We start from the raw sequence: 11,939 nt of genomic DNA, 5'->3' as shown, positions 1-11,939 counted from the left end.
ATCACGGCCGAGTCGGTGATCATACTAGTCGTGATTCCGACCCACATGCTGCTCTTGGCGATGCCCACGTCCCTCACGCCTCAGGGGCGATCTTAGGCTGTGTGTCGACTAAACTGTATCAGCCATCACAGACCTGATGTGGATTCTGTTGCGAGACTGAGATACCGCTGTATTCTGCTCTCCTGCTGCTCGGAGTAAAGCCCGGATCTGCATCAAACCCCTACCAGCCTCCGGCTGGGAAGGCTGAATAGACTCTGCTATATGGCCGCAGTTGTGAGATTCTGAATTGGAGCATGGTATACCTGAGGATGAGGCGGGAAAAGTTGCTGCCGTCGACTGGACTCAGGGATCCACTGTCGAGCACGCTCGTGGAGTGCATGCTGAAGGTTCTCTGGTCGAGTGCGCTCAGCCAAATTGGCCAGGCGCGCCTCCTCCAAGGCCCGAGCCTCAGAGGTCTCCCCAACGATGGGCGTGTGCAGCGCCTCCATGTTGCGGCGGTGAAGCTCCTCCCTCTGCTGTGAAGAAAGGGTTTCAGGGTGGTACTCTTCATGAACGCGCGACGGATCGCCGCCGCCATCGTTGCGGCGGAAACCAGGCGGGCTGCGCGGCGTGTCGACCATCAAGACTTCTGCCGCAGGATCGCTGATGTCGCACTCGGATAAGGTCTCGATGGAGCCAATCGACAGATCGAACATGCCGTAGAGTGATTCGTCGGGCTCGATTGCCGCGACTTGGGGGGTAGCCGACTGGCGTGCCACCGCATGTTTTACCCACCGCTGAAGCCGCGAGCGACCGGATCGCTTACAGCGGCGAACAACCGGGAGTGATAACCCACACGTATAGGGGGTCACAACAGTTTTCGAGGGTAGAGTATTCAACCCAAATTTATTGATTCGACACAAGGGGAGCCAAAGAATATTCTCAAGTATTAGCAGCTGAGTTGCCAATTCAACCACACCTGGATAACTTAATATCTGCAGCAAAGTGTTTAGTAGCAAAGTAGTATGGAAGTAATGGTAACGGTGGCAAAAGTAACAGTAGTAGTTTTGTAGTAATTGTAACAGTGGCAACGGTAAAGTAACTAAGCAAAGAGCAATATGTGAAAAGCTCGTAGGCATTGGATCGGTGATGGATGATTATGTTGGATGCGATTATTCATGCAATAGTTATAACATAGGGTGACACATAACTAGCTCCAGTTCATCAATGTAATGTAGGCATGTATTCCGAATATAGTCATACGTGCTTATGGAAAAGAACTTGCATGACATCTTTTGTCCTACCCTCCCGTGGAAGCGGGGTCCTATTGGAAACTAAGGGATATTAAGGCCTCCTTTTAATAGAGTACCGGACCAAAGCATTAACACATAGTGAATACATGAACTCCTCAAACTACGGTCATCACCGGGAGTGGTCCCGATTATTGTCACTTCGGGGTTGCTCGATCATAACACATAGTAGGTGACTATAGACTTGCAAGATAGGATCAAGGACTCACATATATTCATGAAAACATAATAGGTTCAGATCTGAAATCATGGCACTCGGGCCCTAGTGACATGCATTAAGCATAGCAAAGTCATAGCAACATCAATCTCAGAACATAGTGGACACTAGGGATCAAACCCTAACAAAACTAAACTCGATTACATGATAAATCTCATCCAACCCATCACCGTCCAGTAAGCCTACGATGGAATTACTCACGCACGGGGGTGAGCATCATGAAATTAGTGATGGAGGATGGTTGATGATGACGACGGCGACGAATTCCCCTCTCCGGAGCCCCAAACGGACTCCAGATCAGCCCTCCCGAGAGATATTAGGGCTTGGCGGCGGCTCCACATCGTAAAACGTGATGAATCCTTCTCTCTGATTTTTTTCTCCCCGAACGTGAATATATGGAGTTGGAGTTGAGGTCGGTAGAGCTCCAGAGGGCCCACGAGGCAGGGGGGCGCGCCCAGGGGGCCAGGCGCGCCTCCCACCCTCATGGACAGGGTGTGGGCCCCCTGGCCTTGATTCTTTCGACAATATTTTTTATAAATTCCAAAATAATTCTCCGTTGATTTTCAGGTCATTCCGAGAACTTTTATTACTGCACAAAAATAACACCATGGCAATTCTGCTGAAAGCAACGTCAGTCCGGGTTAGTTCCATTCAAATCATGCAACTTATAGTCCAAAGCAAGGGCAATTTTTTTTGGAAAAGTAGATACGATGGAGACGTATCAGGGAGCGAAGAGACTGCGGCAGCCGACCGATACTGGGTCGACAGCTGCCGCAGAAGGACGCCGCGAACGCACGCGCGAAAGTGCGTCGCCCCACAGACGGTGAGTGTCTCGACGTCGAGGGGAGCCTCCTGGAGCCAGGCTGAGTCGTCGACGACGAAGACGTGCGCGCCGAGACGGATCTCGCGGCCCTCAGCCAATCCACCGCCGGAAACCATGACGATGGGAATCGGAAAAATCGCAACCTCACTAGAAAGTCGCTAAGACACCTGCCCCATGGTGGGCGCCAACTGTCGTGGTTCTAAGAATGACAGCAGAATGGGGGGTAGGTATAAGGAGGCAAGATCGTAGCTATGGTGAAGTTGTACACACAAGATTTACGAGTTCAGGCCCTTCACAGGGGAAGTAACAGCCCTACGTCTCGGTGCTCGGGAGCTCAGTCGATTGAATTATATGTGTGGATTACAGGGGGTGCGAACCGTTGTGCCTGAGGAGGGGGGTGGCTTATATAGAGTTCGCCAGACCCCTCCGGCCCTAAGTTACACAGAGTTCAATGTACATAAAGATAGGAACATTACTGGTAATGCCAGCATTAAAGTTACGTAAATTACCATTAAGCCTACGGAGTGAAGGCCCGACCGTTGTCATTCAGGGTGACCTTAGGCCTTCTGACCTCCGAGTGGATTCTTATATGGTCGAGTGAGCGCACTCTTGTCGAATGGAATTGGGTTGTCCGAGTGGGACTCTCAGTCGAGTGGATTGGACTATGTAGTGATTTCAGTCGGTTGAATCTGCTGTCTTTTGAATGCCTTTGATTGTAGGGCAGTGTCCTTGGGTAGGGTACTTAGATCAGGTCTATTGCCCTACCCTAGGTACATGTCGTCATCAACAATTGCTAACATGATTCGGACAGACTTAAGCATCGCTACGGCTGAGAAGGTCTCATCGTAGTCAACCCCTTGAACTTGTCGAAAACCTTTCGCAACAAGTCGAGCTTTGTAGACAGTAACATTACCGTCAGCGTCAGTCTTCTTCTTGAAGATCCATTTGTTCTCTATCGCTTGCCGATCATCGGGACAGTCAACCAAAGTCCTCACTTTATTCTCATACATGGATCCCATCTCAGATTCCATGGCCTCAAGCCATTTCACGGAATCTGGGCTCATCATCGCTTCCTCATAGTTCATAGGTTCATCATGGTCTAGTAACATGACTTCCAGAACAGGATTACCGTACCACTCTGGCGCGGAACGTACTCTGGTTGACCTACGAGGTTCGGTAGTAACTTGATTTGAAGTTTCATGATCATCATCATTAGCTTCCTCACTAATTGGTGTAGGAATCACTGGAACTGTTTTCTGTGATGAACTACTTTCCAATTCGGGAGAAGGTACAATTACCTCATCAAGTTCTACTTTCCTCCCACTCACTTCTTTTGAGAGAAACTCCTTCTCTAGAAAGGATCCATTTTTAGCAACGAATATCTTGCCTTCGGATCTGTGATAGAAGGTGTACCCAACAGTTTCCTTTGGGTATCCTATGAAGACACATTTCTCCGATTTGGGTTCAAGCTTATCCGGTTGAAGCTTTTTCACATAAGCGTCGCCTCCCCAAACTTTAAGAAACGACAGCTTAGGTTTCTTGCTAAACCACAGTTCATATGGTGTCGTCTCAACGGATTTGGATGGTGCCCTATTTAACGTGAATGCAGCCGTCTCTAAAGCATAACCCCAAAATGATAGCGGTAAATCGGTAAGAGACATCATAGATCACACCATATGTAATAAAGTACGGTTACGACGTTCGGACACAGCATTACGCTGTGATGTTCCAGGTGGCGTGAGTTTCAAAACTATTCCACATTGTTTCAAATGAAGACCAAACTCATAACTCAAATATTCACCTCCACGATCAGATCGTAGAAACTTCATTTTCTTGTTATGATGATTTTCCACTTCACTCTGAAATTCTTTGAACTTTTCAAATGTTTTAGACTTATGTATTGTTAAGTAGATATACCCATATCTGCTCAAATCATCTGTGAAGGTCAGAAAATAACGATACCCGCCGCGAGCCTCAACACTCATTGGACCGCATACATCATTATGTATTATTTCTAATAAGTCAGTGGCTCGCTCCATTGTTCCGGAGAACGGAGTTTTAGTCATCTCGCCCATGAGGCATGGTTCGCAAGCATCAAGTGATTCATAATCAAGTGATTCCAAAAGCCAATCAGCATGGAGTTTCTTCATGCACTTTATACCAATATGACCTAAACGGCAGTGCCACAAATAAATTACACTATCATTATTAACTTTGCATCTTTTGGCTTCAATATTATGAATATGTGTATCACTACGATCAAGATTCAATAAAAATAGACCACTCATCAGGGGTGCATGACCATAAAAGATATTACTCATATAAATAGAGCAACTATTATTCTCTGATTTAAATGAATAACCGTCTCGCATCAAATAAGATCCAGATATAATGTTCATGCTCAACGCTGGCACCAAATAACAATTATTCAGGTCTAAAACTAATCCCGGCGGTAGATATAGAGGTAGCGTGCCGACGGCGATCACATCGACATTGGCACCATTTCCCATGCGCATCGTCACCTCATCCTTAGCCAATGTTCGTTTAATCCGTAGCCCCTGTTTCGAGTTGCAAATATGAGCAACAGAACCAGTATCAAATACCCAGGCACTACTACGAGCATCAGTAAGGTACACATCAATAACATGTATATCAAATATACCTTTCACTTTGCCATCCTTCTTATCCTCCAAATACTTGGGGCAGTTCCGCTTCCAGTGACCAGTCCCTTTGCAGTAGAAGCACTCAGTCTGAGGCTTAGGTCCAGACTTGGGCTTCTTTCCTTGAGCAGCAGCTTACTTGCTATTCTTCTTGAAGTTCCCCTTCTTCCCTTTGCCCTTTTTCTTGAAACTAGTGGTCTTGTTAACCATCAATACTTGATGCTCCTTCTTGATTTCTACCTCCGCAGCCTTTAGCATTGCGAAGATCTCGGGAATTGTCTTTTCCATCCCTTGCATATTATAGTTCATCATGAAGCCTTTATAGCTTGGTGGTAGTGATTGAAGAACTCTGTCAATGACACTATCATCAGGAAGATTAACTCCCAGCTGAGTCAAGTGGTTATGGTACTCAGACATTCTGAGTATGTGTTCACTGACAGAACTATTATCCTCCATTTTGCAGCTACAGAACTTGTTGGAGACTTCAAATCTCTCAACTCGGGCATTTGCTTGGAATATTAACTTCAACTCTTGGAACATCTCATATGCTCCATGACGTTCAAAACGTCTTTGAAGTCCCGATTCTAAGCTGTAAGGCATGGCACACTGAACTATCGAGTGGTCATCAGCTTTGCTCTGCCAGACGTTCATAACGTCCGCAGTTGCTCCTGCAGCGGGTCTTGCACCTAGCAGTGCTTCCAGGACGTAATTTTTCTGTGCAGCAATGATGATAATCCTCAAGTTATGGACCCAGTCGGTGTAGTTGTTACCATCATCTTTCAATTTAGCTTTCTCTAGGAACGCATTAAAATTCAAAGGAACGGTAGCACGGGCCATTGATCTACAACAACATAGATATGCAAAAACTATCAGGTACTAAGTTCATGATAGATTAAAGTTTAATTAATCATATTACTTAAGAACTCCCACTTAGATAGACATCCCTCTAGTCATCTAAATGATCACGTGATCCATATCAACTAAACCATGTCCGATCATCACGTGAGATGGAGTAGTTTTCAATGGTGAACATCTCTATGTTGATCATATCTACTATATGATTCACGTTCGACCTTTCGATCTCAATGTTCCGAGGCCATATCCGCATATGCTAGGCTCGTCAAGTTTCACCCGAGTATTCTGCATGTGCAAAACTGTCTTGCACCCGTTATATGTGAACGTAGAGCTTATCACACCCGATCATCATGTGGTGTCTCGGCACGACGAACTGTAGCAAAGGTGCATACTCAGGGAGAACACTTATACCTTGAAATTTAGTGAGGGGTCATCTTATAATGCTACCGCCGTACTAAGCTAAATAAGATGTATAAAAGATAAACATCACATGCAATCAAAATATGTGACATGATATGGCCATCATCATCTTGTGCCTTTGATCTCCATCTCCAAAGCACCGTCATGATCTCCATCGTTACCGGCTTGACACCTTGATCTCCATCGTAGCGTCGTTCTCGTATTGCCAACTATTGCTACTACTACTATCGCTACCGCTTAGTGATAAAGTAAAGCAATTACATGGAGATTGCATTTCATACAAACAAACAATAGCCATAAGGCTCCTGCCAGTTGCCGATAACTTGTACAAAACATGATCATCTCATACAACAATTTATATCTCATCACGTCTTGACCATATCACATCACAACAGGCCCTGCAAAAACAAGTTAGACGTCCTCTACTTTGTTGTTGCAAGTTTTACGTGGCTGCTACGGGCTTCTAGCAAGAACCGTTATTACCTACACATCAAAACCAAAATGATTTTTCGTCAACTGTGTTGTTTTAACCTTCAACAAGGACCAGCCGTAGTCAAACTCGATTCAACTAAAGTTGGAGAAACAAACACCCGCCAGCCACCTATGTGCAAAGCACGTCGGTAGAACCAGTCTCATGAACGCGGTCATGTAATATCGGTCTGGGCCGCTTCATCCAACAATACCGCCGAATCAAAGTAAGACGTTGGTGGTAAGCAGTATGACTATTATCGCCCACAACTCTTTGTGTTCTACTCGTGCATATCATCTACGCATAGACCTGGCTCGGATGCCACTGTTGGGGAACATAGCATGCAATTTCAAAAAAATTCCTACGATCACGCAAGATCTATCTAGGAGATGCATAGCAACGAGAGGGGAGAGTGTGTCCACGTACCCTCGTAGACCGAAAGCGGAAGTGTTATGTTAACGCGGTTGATGTAGTCGAACGTCTTCACGATCCAACCGATCCAAGTACCAAACGTACGGCACCTCCGTGTTCAGCACACGTTCAGCTCGATGACGTCCCTCAAACTATTGATCCAATAGAGGGTCGTGGGAGAGTTCCATCAGCACGACGGCGTGGTGACGTTGAAGGTGATGTGATCCGCGCAGGGCTGCGCCTAAGCACTACGACACTATGACCGAAGGAGTAAACTGTGGAAGGGGGCACCGCACACGGCTAAGAGAATTCTTGGTGTGCCTTTGGGGTGCCCCCCCGGGCCCCGTATATAAAGGAGGGAAGGAGGAGGCCGGCGGCCAGGAGGGGCGCGCCATGGGGGGATTCCTACTTGGACTCCTAGTCCAAGTAGGATTCACCCCCCCCCCTTTTCCTTCCAACGGAGGGGGAAAGAGGGAAGGAGAAAAGAGGAAGAGGGAAAGGGGGGCCGCGCCCCCTCCCCTTCCTGTTCAGACTCCCCTTGGGGGGGGTGCGCCTCCCCCTTGTGGGCTGTCCCCTCTTCTCTCCCATGGCCCATGAGGCCCATGATTTCCCTCGGGGGGTTCCGGTAACCCCTCGGTACTTCGAAAAAATACCCGAATCACTCAGAACCATTCCGATGTCCGAATACAACCTTCCAATGTATGAATCTTTACCTCTCGACTATTTCGAGACTCCTCGTCATGTCCGTGATCTCATCCGGGACTCCGAACAAACTTCGGTCACCTAACACATAGCTCATAATACAAATCGTCATCGAACGTTAAGCGTGCGGACCCTACGGGTTCGAGAACTATGTAGACATGACCGAGACACCTCTCCGGTCAATAACCAACAGCGGAACCTGGATGCTCATATTGGTTTCTACATATTCTACGAAGATCTTTATCGGTCGTACCGCAATGACAATATACGTAATTCCCTTTGTCATCGTATGTTACTTGACCGAGATTCGATCTTCGGTATCATCATACCTAGTTCAATCTCGTTACCGACAAGTCTCTTTACTCGTTCCGTAATGCATCATCCCGTCACATTGCTTGCAAGGCTTATAGTGATGTGCATTACCGAGAGGGCCCAGAGATACCTCTCCGATACTCGGAGTGACAAATCCTAATCTCGATCTATGCCAACTCAACAAACACCTTCGGAGACACCTGTAGAGCATCTTTATAATCACCCAGTTATGTTGTGATGGTTGATAGCACGCAAAGTGTTCCTCCGGTATTTGGGAGTTGTATAATCTCATAGCCAGAGGAATATGTATAAGTCATGAAGAAAGCAATAGCAATAAAACTAAACGATCATAATGCTTAACTAACGGATGGGTCTTGTCCATCACATCATTCTCTAATGATGTGATCCCGTTCATCAAATGACAACACATGTCTATGGTTAGGAAACTTAACCATCTTTGATTAACGATCTAGTCAAGTAGAGGCATACTACGGACACTCTGTTTTGTCTATGTATTCACACATGTACTAAGTTTACGGTTAATACAATTCTATCATGAATAATAAACATTTATCATGATATAAGGACATATAAATAACAACTTTATTATTGCCTCTACGGCATATTTCCTTCAATTTTTTGTTATGACGAAGAAAATATAGAGCATGGTAATTTTTAATATTAGGATCAAGGCATATTTATTATTAGTGGCATGGCATATTTATTATCTCAGTCATGACAATTTTCTTATTTGATATTTTTTATGAAAAATAAATATAGAGCATAATAATTTTAATATTTGGATCAGGGCATTTTTATTGGCCATGGTAATTTCCCTAGTTTTTTTTATATATTTTCAATTTTGAATCAGTTTCATCGTAAAACTAAAAACTTGTTGCCATGGCAACTAATTTTTTTGTCATTGCAACTCAAAATATAGAACCACGACAAGTTAATATACATGTTTTTAAGTGTATGCCGGCAATTTTTATACGCCGTTTCTTAGGTAATACAGAAATCTGAGACGTATGATTTTATTTGATGGCATTTAAGTTAAAAATACTATTTTGTTCACATGGTAACTAGGAGTTTTGCTATACTTATATCTTTATCTTTGTGTTTTAGCTGTATGTTATATTTGAAATCCTAGAGATGTGGTAGTTTATATATTTTCTTCTAAATTTTTACCATGTCAAATTCTTTATTCATTTTTTGGATGTACAATACCTAATCAATTTGAACATAAAGGCTTTTTTATTATGTATATCATGGCTTTTTTGTTCAACTATTAAAATAAGATCCAAATACGAGTATTTTCAATTTGATGGTGCGTCACCTAAAAATGGGCTTTTTTTGTCCCAACTGTTGGCTCAGAGACGTATTTACTTTTAGCCGCAACTTTTGTCGGGATAACTCCAGAGCTGACGTACGGCGCCAGTTATTGGCGTTCCAAATAAAACAAGAAATATTTCACGGAAACTAAGGGAAATCGTGCCTATCCTCCGAAGCAAGCTTTCAGGAATTGCTAGGGACTTGAGAGGGCACAGAAGCACAGAACCATGAAAGACATTTCCAAAAAAAATTGTCATGAATCTAATATAAATCTTGATAGAATCCATGTTCATGCACAAAAGTAATCGAGGGTCAATATATTACCCCAATTCGCGAGGTTTGGTTTGTTGGCTATGATGGGCAACTGCGCTAGAAGTGTGTACATCTGTGTAAGTTGCCAAGATGCAGTACCCAGGGGGGTGCATAGTCCAAATATACTTGGCCACAATTTAATTTTCTTCATGGGATGAATTTGTATCAATTAGTTAACGATATTTGATAGTTGTTACGCAATGGACTTGGGCATGTATTCATAAAGCATGATATTTTTCTGTCATTTTAAGGACTTAGAAATTATATGCTCTTTGCATTAGATTTCAGCTTCACAGAAAGTAGGTTTACGTTATAATAGAATTACTACATTTCATAATGGAATATATATTTTAGTCAAGCATGCTTACTAGTAAAATACAGTTAACTGAAAGTATAGCTAATTTGTTCACATGCAAGATGAAGTAAACTAACTCGCCTATAAAATTGGAAATGATGCTATAGATGACCTGAAGTAGCACTAACTTGCGATTTTATGGTGTGATCCCTGTCTCTTAAAAAATGGATGGAGAAAGAAAGAAACTATATTTTAGAAATGAAAAAGGGCAAAAAAAAAATCAGAAGTAGTGTTCCATGTTGAACTCGAAATTTGGGAGGAGGCTCTGCTCTTGGCAGGGCAGCGAGAACTCATACTCCATATCCGCGAAGGCCAGCTCCGCCTTGGCCCAGTGTAGCACCTCGCCATCGAGCACGCTTCCCACCTCGCCGTCGAGCATGCTGCCCACCTCACCGCCGTAGTTCCGGTTGCTGCTGTTGCTGGAGCTCTCCCCGTAGCCCAGGTTCTCCGGGACGTCCAACACGCAGCTGTCGTCCGCGGCGCAGAACCCGGCGTCTTCGAAGTCCGCGCCCTCCTTTCCACCGCAGAACTGGCCGTACAATGCCGCAGCGTTCGCCGCGCCGAGGCCGTCGGCGCACACCGGGAACGGGTCGAACACCGCCGGCTGCCTCGGAGCGATGCTGCCGCCGGCCGCCGCGGCAAGGGGCTTGCGCTCCTCCTCTTCCGCGTCGGACAATGCCGCCGTGGCCGTGTCGGCGGCGGCCATGGGTTTGTCCGTTTGTGCGTGGCGGGGTCGAGGCCCTCCTGCCGGACCTTCTTCTTGATGCAGCTGTTCCAGAAGTTCTTGATCTCGTTGTCCGTCCGGCCCGGCAGGTGCGACGCGATCTGTGACCATCTGCACGCACGCACACACGACACGACACGACACGCATCAACATATCGTCCAAAATCTTTCCGCTAAGTCGTTCGATCTCCGCAGTGCGAAAATAACACGAACGGAATGCATTGCGCGGGCGGACTGACCTGTTGCCGAGGATGTGGTGGAGCGCGACGATGTGGTCCTCCTCCTGCTGCAAGAAGCAGCCGCGCTTGAGGTCGGGGCGGAGGTAGTTGATCCACCGGAGGCGGCAGCTCTTGCCGCAGAGGTTCAGCCCGGCCAGCCTGGGGACGGAGCTCCAGCAGCCGACGACGTGCCGGATGATGTGGTTGTAGAGCTTCTCGTCCTCCTCGGGCGACCAGAGCCCCTTGCGGAGCTTGGGCTGCCCCGCGCCGCCGGACGACGGACGTCCCATTCTATTAGCTCCTCTACGGCAGCTGCTGGCTTCGTAGCTAGCTACGCCGACGACGAGCAAGGCAACGCGGATGGATGGAGGGAATGGCGACCGCCGATCGGTATCGACCGCCGACGGTTTGCTTCCTCCCGGATCGATGCACTAGTACAAAAAGGAACTATTGTGAAGCACATTAGTCCTGGTTTGTAACTGAATGGCTATGTATTAGTGCTGGTTTGAATGGCTATGCATTAGTGCCGGTTCGTGTTGAACCTTTAGTACCGGTTCGTGCCACGAACCGGTACTAAAGGGGTGGTGGCAGGCGGGCGTCAGGCCGGGGCCCCATGAGCCCCTTTAGTGTCGGTTTGTGACACAAACCGGGAGTAAAGGTCTAACCTATAGTCTCGGTTTGTGTCACAAACCGGCACTAAAGGGGTCTTAACCTATAGTCTCGATTGGAGACAGAAACCGGCACTATAGGGCAATTTTCAAACACCACCCCCGCGTGTATCGCCATTTCAGTTTTGAAAAAAACAAAAGAAAATGATAAAAACTTCAAAAATTAAAATCC

At 46.1% G+C, this 11,939-nt stretch overlaps 1 pseudogene; it reads right to left on the bottom strand.

The window, feature by feature from the left end:
- Nucleotides 1-10,265: 10,265 nt before the first annotated feature.
- LOC123174643 (myb-related protein Hv33-like) lies at nt 10,266-11,534 on the bottom strand (annotated as a pseudogene).
- Between the last annotated feature and the right edge of the window lie 405 nt (nt 11,535-11,939).

This window comes from Triticum aestivum, chromosome 1D (assembly GCF_018294505.1).
Source record: "Triticum aestivum cultivar Chinese Spring chromosome 1D, IWGSC CS RefSeq v2.1, whole genome shotgun sequence".
Taxonomy (NCBI): domain Eukaryota; kingdom Viridiplantae; phylum Streptophyta; class Magnoliopsida; order Poales; family Poaceae; genus Triticum; species Triticum aestivum.
Note: the sequence above shows the minus strand (reverse complement) of the source record. Positions and strands in the feature narration are given on the sequence as shown.